The sequence below is a fragment of the Neofelis nebulosa genome, chromosome 15 (assembly GCF_028018385.1).
Source record: "Neofelis nebulosa isolate mNeoNeb1 chromosome 15, mNeoNeb1.pri, whole genome shotgun sequence".
Classification (NCBI taxonomy): Eukaryota; Metazoa; Chordata; class Mammalia; order Carnivora; family Felidae; genus Neofelis; species Neofelis nebulosa.
The window spans coordinates 52544499-52556300 of NC_080796.1; positions in this window are offsets into that span (position 1 = coordinate 52544499).

Genomic DNA, 11802 nt, shown 5'->3' on the forward strand with positions numbered 1-11802 from the left:
GAAAGACAAACATACATATTTGAAGAGAATGTTTTTTTTTTCTTTTTTTTTTTTAATGTTTATTTATTTTTGAGAGAGACAGAGACAGAAAGTGAGTGGGTTGGGGCAGAGAGAGAGGGAGGCACAGAATCCGAAGCAGGCTCCAGGCTCCGAGCTGTCAGCACAGAGCCCAACGCAGGGCTCGAATCCACGAACCGCAAGATCATGACCTGAGCCGAAGTCGGATGCTCAACCGACTGAGCCACCCAGGCGCCCCAAAGAGAATGTTTTAAAGACATTGATGCAGGCTGGCTGGGTCCGGCAATGTGATGGGGTCCTGTGGGACCAGCCAAGAGGGTCTCTGGCTTCATTCAGGATAGAAATCAAATGCAAGCTGAGAGGAAGTGAGAGCAGAATTTATTAAAGGAAGAGTGAGGGTGTAGATACAAAGTGTCCAGGAGACTAGGAAAGGAAAGGAGAGTGAGTCTTAATGTTTGCTTGGGGCCTGGGGTTTTTATCCAGGATTGTGGTCTGGTGCTTGTGTCTTTTCAGTAATCCAGGAACAAATGCAAGTGTTTAGATGTTCTCCATAAGTCACTTATGCCCTGGAACCAGGGATCTTGATGAGCTGGTCTTAGAAAACCTTTGTGAGGACTCTGTTAGGTCACTTCTTAGATGTTGTCTCGTTCTGGAAGACACCAAAAAAATCCTTAACTCCTTGACCTTTACAAGGAGGACATACATTATCTGTTCTATAAGGTATGTGTAAGGCAGGGGGATACAGATCCTAGCAAGATCAGAAGCAGGAAAAGGAACAAAGAAAAAAGAGCTTTCTTCGTGGGGTCCCTTCAGTTTCCCTGTCTCAACATGAAGAATTGTGTTTATGTGCAGTGATAATTTGGGATTTTATTCTGCTAAATATTCTCAGAATGCTTATATGTTTCAGAACTCATCTGATATGTCCCCTAGTGGAATATTCACATTGAATCACTACTGGATAATTTCCCATAGCATATGATGAATGGGAAAGAGTGTTTGAAATTCATCATTGCATTCCTGGAAGCTGTAGAGGCTGCTTTCAGGCCACAGGCTTGGGCGATGGAAACTTGAACAAGGCAAAAGGGGTCCCAGTGACCACCGGGCTGACTGCAAATAGATGCATTAAGCAACCCACCTTGAAACAGCCATAGGCCCTAACTGATCAATTAACCAGGCACAGTTTTTAAGATTACCAAAAAAGGGAAAATTCCATATGTCCCCATACTCCCTCCCTCTGCCCTATAACTGTGGCCCCTTATGATAGGGGAAGATAGGATTCAGTAGGCAGAGTGGGAAAGATTAGGACCCGAGGTCCTTGCGTGGAGGAAAATACCTATTTTGGAACAATGCTGGGAGTGTCTGACCACAGCAAACCCCCTCAGGTGTAAGGTTCCTCTTAAGAATGTAGCAGACCCCACCTACTCCCCCTCAGGTTTCCCTCATGAAGTATGGCCATAGGCCACCCCTCATACAACGGCAATAAGCCAATCAGGAATGGACAACCCAGCACCTAGAGTTATCAAGCCAATAAGGGTAGAACCTGAGAAGGGTCAAGGGGGAAGGGGAGGGGAAGGGCTGGCCAGAACCTTCGAAAGGACCCTTGTCTATAGTCTTAGGGCATTCACTTTCGAATGTCCCCTCTCTGTAAAGAGAGCTTTCCTACTATTCTTCTTTTCTGATTCTAATAAACTTTTGCCTGCTGCTCATTTTGTGTCCACCTCTTCCTTCTTTGAAGCTGCTAGACAACAAATCCTGGGTATTGAGGTAAGAAGAAATCCTACAACACTCTCACCACTTCCTTGTCGCTGACAGTCTGTCCTTTGCTGTCCAGCTTACTGCACACTTGCAGTGTATTCAGGAAACTTCTATCTCTTTTGTTCTGCCTTCAGTGGATTCTCTCACCACTGTGCTGCTGGCCCCCCACCCATTTGGCACGCCTGCATTTGGTGGCCCTTCATCTGATTGGAGAGCCCCGTGGGAGCAATTGATTAACTTTTTGCTTTGTCAGTTAAACCTCCAGCCTATGGAGGCAGCTAGTGTCTTCTTCATCATCTTTAGTCCTTTTTACTCTCTTTTCTTTAAGTTATCCTAACTGAATTTGTGATAATTTAATAAAAAAATACCATGTTTAAAATAGAGTGCATTACTTAATCAGAAATGGTTTGAATTTAAATGGTTTGAATTAAATGTATTCATTTAATTGTATGAATACTCAGGACTAGCTATCAACTCAAGTGAATCTTTACTTGTAGAAATTATGGAATAATGTTCTCAAATGGAAGGAAAGAGGGCTGGGAAGAAAAAAGAGTATATTTTATCATCCTGTGCTTTTTGGTTGAGACCGTTTCCCTGACATTTTTTGGCATTAACAGAAAAGTAAGCAAAATTAGCAAAAACAAAAGGTAAGAAGTCAGTGCCTACAACTTTGTAAAAGGCTTTCAAATCAATGTGCCCTGTATAAAGACAGCCTTCATTGAATAAATTCAAGAAAAAGGTATGGGTCTCATCTTCTTTCCCTGATGTCTGATCTCCATAGCAAGAACTGCTCTTCTTTTAGGGATAGGTATTATTCCTCACTGCTTGGGGCAATTACCTAGACCCAGCCTCCAGGGCGGGCCCCTGGAGCTCTGAATCTCCACAATCCTTTCCTTAGGCCTTGCTTTTCCTGCATTTTGCAACATCAGAACATCTTAATTTCAATACCATGTAGTTCTACTTTTTTTTTTTTAAGATAACACACTAAATGTGTAATTAGTGTAATTACCACTTAAAGGGAGGCAGAGTAACAATAGTTGTGTATAGCATGATGACATTTATGAACATAAACGGCATTTTAGTTACTCATGGAAGCACACAGAAAAAGGACTACAAGAACACACAGCACCTAGGGCATATCTTTGGGAGGAAAGTGATATCTAACTGGATGACATGAAATTCATTTTTTTTGGTTCTAAATATTTGTTTTCTAAATTAAAAAAAAAAAAAAAAGTGTCACCAGCTGGACTCCAAGACCGGATCTTTAACAACTTCCTGCTTTTACTCACCAAACTTTGTCCCACATTTTTTCTTAAATTCTTCTTTCCAGCTTATCTCTTAACTTAAGCAAAAGACCCTAAGGGCATAACATCTCAGTGATGGAAACCAAAACTACCCCTCAATCAATAACAACTGTCTGGAGGAGCCCTGGTGTCCCAGACCACTCAGACCAGTTTGAGCTAAACCCTGGACTCACACCTGCCCAGATGGACCATGGAGTGACCTCTGGAATGGCCAACTATTACCTTTACCTAATTTTAATACTAAAATCTCCATCCAAAGGGGAGCACAAGCCTCATTTACATAACATACAATATATATATGGACATGTTAATTAAAGCTGCTGTGCAATCTTATACCTGCCTCTATATGTGATGACAAGGTTCCCCTATCTAAATATTCATCCTAACCTTAAATAAAAGGCACCCACTACCTCTTGCTTGGAGTCACGGCTTTGGAAGTTATTCCCTATGATGTCTTCATTTGCTGCAGACAAAGCCTACCTTGTGTGACAACTCCACCTGGTATAGTATCTATCTGGGGCTCACTGGGGAGTAAACTCACATTAGGTCAGTTACAAAAGCACATATAGTTTTCAATTAAAGGTGTATGAAACAGATGCTATATAAAATTGAGTCCTTAAAAATAAGGTTAATTAAAAAATGTAATAATAAATTAGTTATAAACATCAAAAGGGTTGAAAATACACCAGGGCTATTTGTATGTCTAGGTTAGGACTGCTACTTCAGTTGTACTCTCTAAAACAAGAACTGTATATTTCTACATATATAGTGTTTGGGTTCTCTTCTCTCTCAGATAAGAGCATAGATAACATTTCTAAACAAAGCAAATTCAGTGCTAATGAACTGCATCTGTTTCAGGCTTCACAAATTCTTTCATCTCAAAAAGCAAGACCAATATGAGAAAAATTTGAAAAACCAACCAGAATACTGATGGAAAGGCTGCACAACTGGAGAAATTCAAAATAAAAATTACCTGAATCTATTTTGTGGAATACATTTTTTTTAGGCTTCTAGCCAAAAGAAAATACTTCTTACTTTACTATTGGGAGTATTAAATTTCTCAGAAAAATGGAGGGATGCTATTAGGTAGGTTTTTCTATCTTTAGAGAAGGACTTTTGGCAATTTTTTCTTGTTATTGCTGTTCAGTTAAAAAATATTGATTATTCTAAGGATGTTCACTTTGTTTCAGTTGTCTGTTATTTAGTGTTATGTTACTGAATAGGTCACTCATGTCACTTCGTTTCCTGAGCAATGAAGTTGTGCAAAAATTTTCTTTTTTTAAAAATTTTTTAATGTTTTTATTTATTTTTGAGACAGAGAGAGACAGGGCATGAGCAGGGGAGGGGCAGAGAGAGAGGAAGACCCAGAATTCGAAGCAGGTTCCAGGCTCTGAGCTGTCAGCACAGAGCCCAACGTGGGGCTTGAACTCACAGACCATGAGATCATGACCTGAGCTGAAGTCAGACGCTTAACTGACTGAGCCACCCAGGCACTTCCCCCTGCCCCCCTTTTTTTTTTTTTTAATTTTTTAACGTTTTTAAAATTTTCTAATTAAAGCCACACTAGTTCTATGCATGGAAGATTATGTCATCAAAAGTAGAAAACTCTATTTTAAAGTTAACCATACAATCCTCATCTTTAATAAAAGCAGCTCCTATAAGATATATTAGATACATGGATGAATATATCTGTATATCTTAAGAAAGAATATAAATGTATGTTTCACCATTTCTTTCTTTCTTTTTTTTTTTTTTTTGAGAGAGAGAGAGAGAGAGAGAGCACGTGTGCACAAGCAGGGGGTGGCTGAAGGAGGGAGAGAGAGAGAGAGAGAGAGAGAGAGAGAGAAGGAGAGACACAGAGAAAGAGAAGGAGAGAATATTAAGCAGGCTCCATGCACCAGTGTGTAGCTCAAAGCAGGGCTCAATCTGATGACAGTGAGATCATGACCTGAGCCAAAATCAAGAGCTGGGTATTTAACCCAACTGAACCACCCAGACACCCCTTTGTCACACTATCTCCATATCTACATCTAAATCTGTAGTTCTTTACATGTCCTAAAGAGGAAAAGACCATTGAACACAGATGTTGAAAGTTATTTTTAGCTTTATGTAATATCAGGAATTTACTAAAATCTCATGTTTTTCAAAATACCTACTCTTATCTACTGGACAAAACCAGAATTTTTCCTCTTGGTCTATATTCATTGAAATATTATATATTATTTATTTCTTTATTACTTATCATTTATTATTATATGTAATGTATTTAATAATATATAAAATAAATTTCTTATTTTATTATTGTATATAATATATATTTTATATTTTATAATATATATATTTTAAGGCCAGTTTTCATCATGTACTGTTCAGTGTAAACAGTTGCAGATATTATGTTAAAGGTTAAAGCGTAAAGATGAATCCACTGTGCAGAGAAATAAAAGAAGTAATGTCATGAAGGCATGAAAAGAAAAAAAAAGATGAGGCTATTAGAGGCCCAGAGCACATCTTACAGTTTTGATAAGGATTTGTCTTATTACAAATTTTTAATTTGCTCTAAATATTTAAAATTATCTTTATGAATGAGGAGAAGTTCAACATCACTATAGCTTAATTATGATGGTCAATTTTGCAATCTTTTACACTGGTGCTGCATATATATACTTTTTTTTTTCTTTCTCAGAAGAAAGACAAGGGATTTTTGCAAGAAGCATTTATATTTTATTTATTTTTTACTTACTTTTTAAAGTTTATTTATTTTGAGAGAGAGAGAGAGAGGCAGAGAGAGAGAGAGAGAGAGAGAGAGAGAATCCCAAGCAAGCTCTACACTGTCAACACAGAACCTGACATGGGCTCAAACTCACAAACCCATGAGATCATACCTGAGCCAAAATCAAGAGTTGGAGGCTTAACCAACTGAGCCACCCAGGCGCTCCAGCAAGAAGCATTTATATTTTAATTAAACAGTGGAATATAGGCAATTTAACCCGCGGTGAAGTGAGCACTAATTTATGTATAAAAATTGTATATCTTCCTCTTCCTCTTTGAATGATTTCTCCTCCTCTCATTGTGTACTCCTCCTTCCTCTATCTTTAGTCTCAGGCCTAGTTTGGATTTCAAATATTATGTAGTATAGTGGAAGAAGCATATGTTTTGGTGTCTGAGAGGAAGTAAATCCCAGTTTTATTATTATATTTTGCTATTTGTTTACTTTGAGAAAGGGGGAAAGGGGCAGAGAGAGAGAGGGAGAGACAGAATCTCAAGTCTCCATCTCAGGAACCAGGAGATCATGACCTGAGCTGAAACCAAGAGTTGGACACTTAACTGACTGAGCCACCCAGGCACGCCCAAGTCTTATTATTTAATAGCTACATGAGAGATTATAGGCTTAATTGTGTTCTCCTATACATTATTTTATTGAAGTCCTAACCCCCAATACCTTAGAATCTGACTATATTTCACCATAGGGCCTTTTGCAATTAAATAAGTAATTAAAATTAAATGAGGTCACATGGGTAGGTTCTAATCCAATATGACTGCTAAGAAGAGGAAGAGACACTAGGAACATTTGCATACAGAGAAAAGGCCATGGGAGGACATAATGAGAAGGCAGCATCTTCAAGCCAAGGAGAGAGAGTTTGGGAAAAACCAACCCTGCAGACATCTTGATCTTGAACTTTCATTTCAGCCTCCAGAATGTGAGAAATTTGTTGCTTAAACCACCCAGTCTGTGGCATTTCTGTTATGGCAGCCTTAACAAACTAAGACAATAACATTTAAAAAGTTTATATAGCCTTTCTGAATCTTACTTTCCTTATCTATTTATAATGGACTATATTGAGGAATAAGTAAAATAATCTAAAGGGTGCAATAATGTACATATTCATAAATCATATTTCCCCCTCTTGTGTTTTTGTTCTGACTTCCAACTCTAATTACCATTCACTAAACTCCTGCCCACTCACTCAACTCATTTTCTCTAAGGGCAGAGTAAATAGAAGAAGTTAATAGGCAAATGCATTTAGAGAAAGTTCACAAAATATTATTGAAATAATATTTTACTTCATTTTTATTTTCTTCAAGTTCTGATAATCTTATTCTTGATGAATACATCCATTAGCACAATTTTTTTCTCCTAAGGTGATAATTTCAAAACTAATAACACCTTATCATATCTTACATTTACACTATTGAGTATAAGTAAATATAAAATGAAGAAAACTTCATCTTATTGTATAAGCAATTAATGAAACATTTTTTTTTTTTGCCTCAGAGCATTAAATACCAGTTTATTGGGGTTCCTGAATGTATATTTTCTCCGACCTTCTGAACTACAGTCAACTGTCCACTCAACATAAAGTATCTTTCCCTGCCCGAATTTCCTCCGTTATCTTGGGGCAATTAGCTCCCACTTGGTAAAGAGGACACCTTTCCCGGCAGTGGAGAAAGCCCTGCAGCTGCCCCTCAAAGATCATCTTGCCTATCAACACCGGTGCCCTCCTTCCCTAGCAATGTGCTCTAGCAACATGAATCTTTTACTTTTCCACTGGCAGTTAGGCATCAGCTCTGAATCAGCTAAACTTCAAACAATCAGAGAAAATAGCAATCTTCAAAATACAGCTAGATTAAAATCTCAGCAATGTTATTTATTGATCGCTTCACAAAGGTAAGCTACTTAATTTCTTTTATTTTGCAGTTTTTCATCTGTAAAACAGGAAAAATCATTTGCTTTTTAGGGCTATTGTGATGTATAAATAAGGCTGTTGCATCTCTGTAAATGTGATATCTTTTAATCAATCTTGTCACTAGAGAATTCTGGAAATTTCTAAGCCTTGGGTCAAGGCTTCCATGTCCTTTAATACCTACAAATATACTTTGAGTGGCCCTAACACAAACTATTGAATAATAAGAAAATTTAAACATTTTACAAGCACGTTGAATATACTGATAGATGCTGAGATTGGAACAAAGGAATAGTTTCAATATGAAACCATCTGGAGAAGTGAAAGAAAGTTTATGTTAAAAATATTGAATATATTCTGGCTAAATGGTACAGGTTTTATTTTAAAGATCTTATTTTTAATATCTACACCTGGGTTCGAACTCACAACCCCAGATCAAGAGTCCCAGGCTCTACCCACTAAGCCAGCTAGGTGCCCCCATGGTGGAGGTTTTATTTTAGAAGGTAACCTAAACATAAAATGACCCCATTTTCATGTTGAGAGAGAGAGAAGATGTGGGGGCTACTGTGAGTACCAATTCCTATAAGGCTACATCTCCACTAAATTTGGACTTTATTCCTTTTGTTCCCCCCTTGCCTGAAACAGTGGTGTGATTAATCTAACACTGGTTTGGAATATGTTATTTTGAAACCGCTTAAAAGCATAACGTTGAACAAAATCAAAATGGCTGCACTAATGCTTTAGCAAAGCTGGATTTTAAAGGAAACTTTTTCCTCATTTCTGCAAATCTCCCCTTCTCCCTTTTTAGCCTTTTGTTTCAGGAATCCAGTACCACCCTGAAAAAGCTGCTGGCAGCACACAGTTCCTGTTGAAACTGGCTTGATCCTGTTATTTCCCCATAAACCACCCCAGCCGCTTTCTCCAGGTGAGCATGCAATTCTTGGAAAGCCATAGGCTGCTATACTTTGCCTGGCAAAACAATAAAACTGTCATTCCTCCTTACCCTAAACTCTGTCTTCATGTTATATCTTGGCTCCAAACACAGAGGTCCGTTTTCAACAATTTCTTTATTAGTTAACATGAAACATCCTGTAAAATTTGGGCTTATGAATTTCCCACAGTGGATCTGTGTTTAAATAAACTGTGGCAGGGGCACATGGGTGGCTCAGTTGGTTAAGCCTCTGCTTTGGCTCCTCCCCTGCTTGCACTCTGTCTCTCTCTCTCAAAAAAATAAACATTAAAAAAACAACTTTGAAAAAATAATGAATAAATAAATCGTAGCAAAGACAAACAGTCTCTGAGTATAATTTGCCTCCCACACAATATACATAATGAAGGGAAAACTACCCTCTCTTCTCTCTTCATAAAACTCTTCAAATTCTTCATTAAGACTTTCTTTTTTTTTTCTTTTTTTTTTTTTTTTTTTAGAAAGGAGAGTTTATAAGAGAATATCTTCTGAATGTAGGAGGAAATTTAGCCTCATATAACCGTAACCAAAATGAGTATAATGTAATGAAGGTAATGCTGACAACTCACAGGACAAATTGTATGAAAAAGTTAAATCATTTATGGCACTTTCTATTGCAGCTGAAGAGCTCAGATATATATATAGCACCATCCAATTAGCTCTATCATTTGGTGATGTCAATGAAAATTTTGATGTGAAAGAAAAGCTCTTGAACATGGTGTCATGACAATCGCAAGCAACTTAGCTCTGTGTTAAACCATGTCTTAATGATTTTAATAGAAACTGGTCAAAATTAGTACATATGACTAAGGAGAGTGTTCCCAAAATGGTCAAAGCTAATGTTTTCAAATTTAAACTCAGGTGGCAACCTTTTTCAAGGGCATGAACTGAAGTCAGTTCCTTGTATGTATGACCCAGAGTTACTCTGCTAGAAAATTAAAATAGAGCACATACTGGTTGTAATAATTAAGTATATGAACTTTATGCCCTTTTATGAACTACTATCCACAGTAGTTCAGTCCTTTGGTTGATGAATTGGATGGGCAATAACACCTAGTACTAAGCTGCCTAGGCCCCCCGAAAATGTAACATTATTTGAAGGGACACTGGAAACAAATGTTCCAGAGGCAGAAGTCTATGTGTTCTCACTGATACATCAAAACACCAATTTAGTGTAATTAAATGTCCATTTATTTTCAAATATACTTTTAAGTATATATAATATATTAATGAGTGATAAAAACATATATAAATTTATAATTAGTTAATAATGTAGTCAGTGTTATAATTGTCAATTTAGGCATTATTCTCCAATTTCAGTTCCGAAAAATATACACATACATATATATTTACTGTATTTTTATTTCATAATATATAAATAAATTTTAATTTTTCTAAGCAAAGTGATATGAAGGGATTTCAATTCTACCTATGACTAGGTTTAATTACACTGCAAATTTTCTTTATGGTGTATTTTTTAAGTAATTTATTATAAAAATCAGGGACACCTGGGTGGCTCAGTTTCGTTAAGTATTCGACTCTTGATTTCAGCTCAGGTCGTGATCGTGAGTTCGAGCCCCGTATCAGGTTCTGTGCTGACAGCATGGAGCCTGATTGGGATTCTCTGTCTCCCTCTCCCTCTGCCCCTCTTTCTCTCTCAAAAATAAATAAACATTAAATAATAAAAATAATAATAAGTTATTATAAAATTCAATACTATCTTTTAATTTTCCCTCATGTTATATATAATTTTTCAAATTTCACTCCTCTTATCCCAAAAATTTCCTGGCGTTTATTATAATATCATCAGTTATACTTGTTTCCCCTGGCAAAGAATATGTAGGTTACCTATTACCTTTTTTTATTTGACATTGATTTTCTGAGTTTGCAAAATATCCTCTCAATTGCAGAAAATAACTTAGTATAAAGGTAGCTTTTGAGGTCACTGTAATTTTTATCCTTTATTTCACCCATATTATAATTTAGTGGGAAGTGTGGTATATCAGCCACTTCTAGTCAGGCATCATTGAATATGTTTCTTCATACATATTTGTGTGTATATGTGTGTGTGTGTTTTGAGCGCAAGAAAGTCATTATATACCGAAATGTAATTTAGAAAGAAACAAGGAAAGAAATGCAAAAATCATGTGGTTGTCATGATAATTTCCTAATGAGATTAATAGGAAATTTTGCTTTCAAAAAGATTTCAAAAGCAATCAGAAAGGTTGCTATTTAAATAATTGTCTTAAATTGGTATACCTTCAATCTGTTTGAGCTTTACATATGTAAAAACCTCAACTTGCCTTCTGTCTCTGATATGGTTTACGGACACAGTTATTAGGATTAGGTTGTAACACAACCATACATTAAATCAACTCACATATTTTTGAATTATTATTCTGTGGTAGTGCTGTTCTATGTCTTCATTCTGGTCTTCATCCTTGAAGTGTGAATAAGAGATGCAGGCATGTCAAGGAATGACTAAAGTGTCAGGTAAAGTGGTAAACTAAAGGTTAAAAGCATTGTCACATAGCTTCATAGTCAATTTCATCAAAACAAATCCAAACAAGGAATTCATCATCTGTTTTCCTATGATAATTGCAGCCTCAAAGTCTCTTTACAGTAGCTCCTAGTTCGTGTGTGATTGAATAATTGGGAGGTGCATGTACTCAACAAAAGTAGGTTTGAACCTCCTTGAATTCTCACAATAATATATTTGTGTAGCCAAACCTATCTAGAAATATACTAGAAAAAGAATTCTGGAAGATGCAGGTCAGCCAAGTCAAGTTGGTTCATCAAAAACTCCACATTTCACACTTTGGTAATTTGCCATTCATACATATATCCTCATATATTTAGGCTCCAAACAAAGATAAGCAAGTAATACTCCTGGGTAACATAATAAAACTACTCCATGCACAACCCAGAACACCACAGCATTTCCCCTATAAAGATACAAAGTCCTTAGATGTCTTCTCTTTAATGTACTATAATTTTAATACTGAGATATAAAGTTAACTATTAATAATAACACTTTTCATATTAGATAATAAGGGGATACCAGAGAGAACACAGG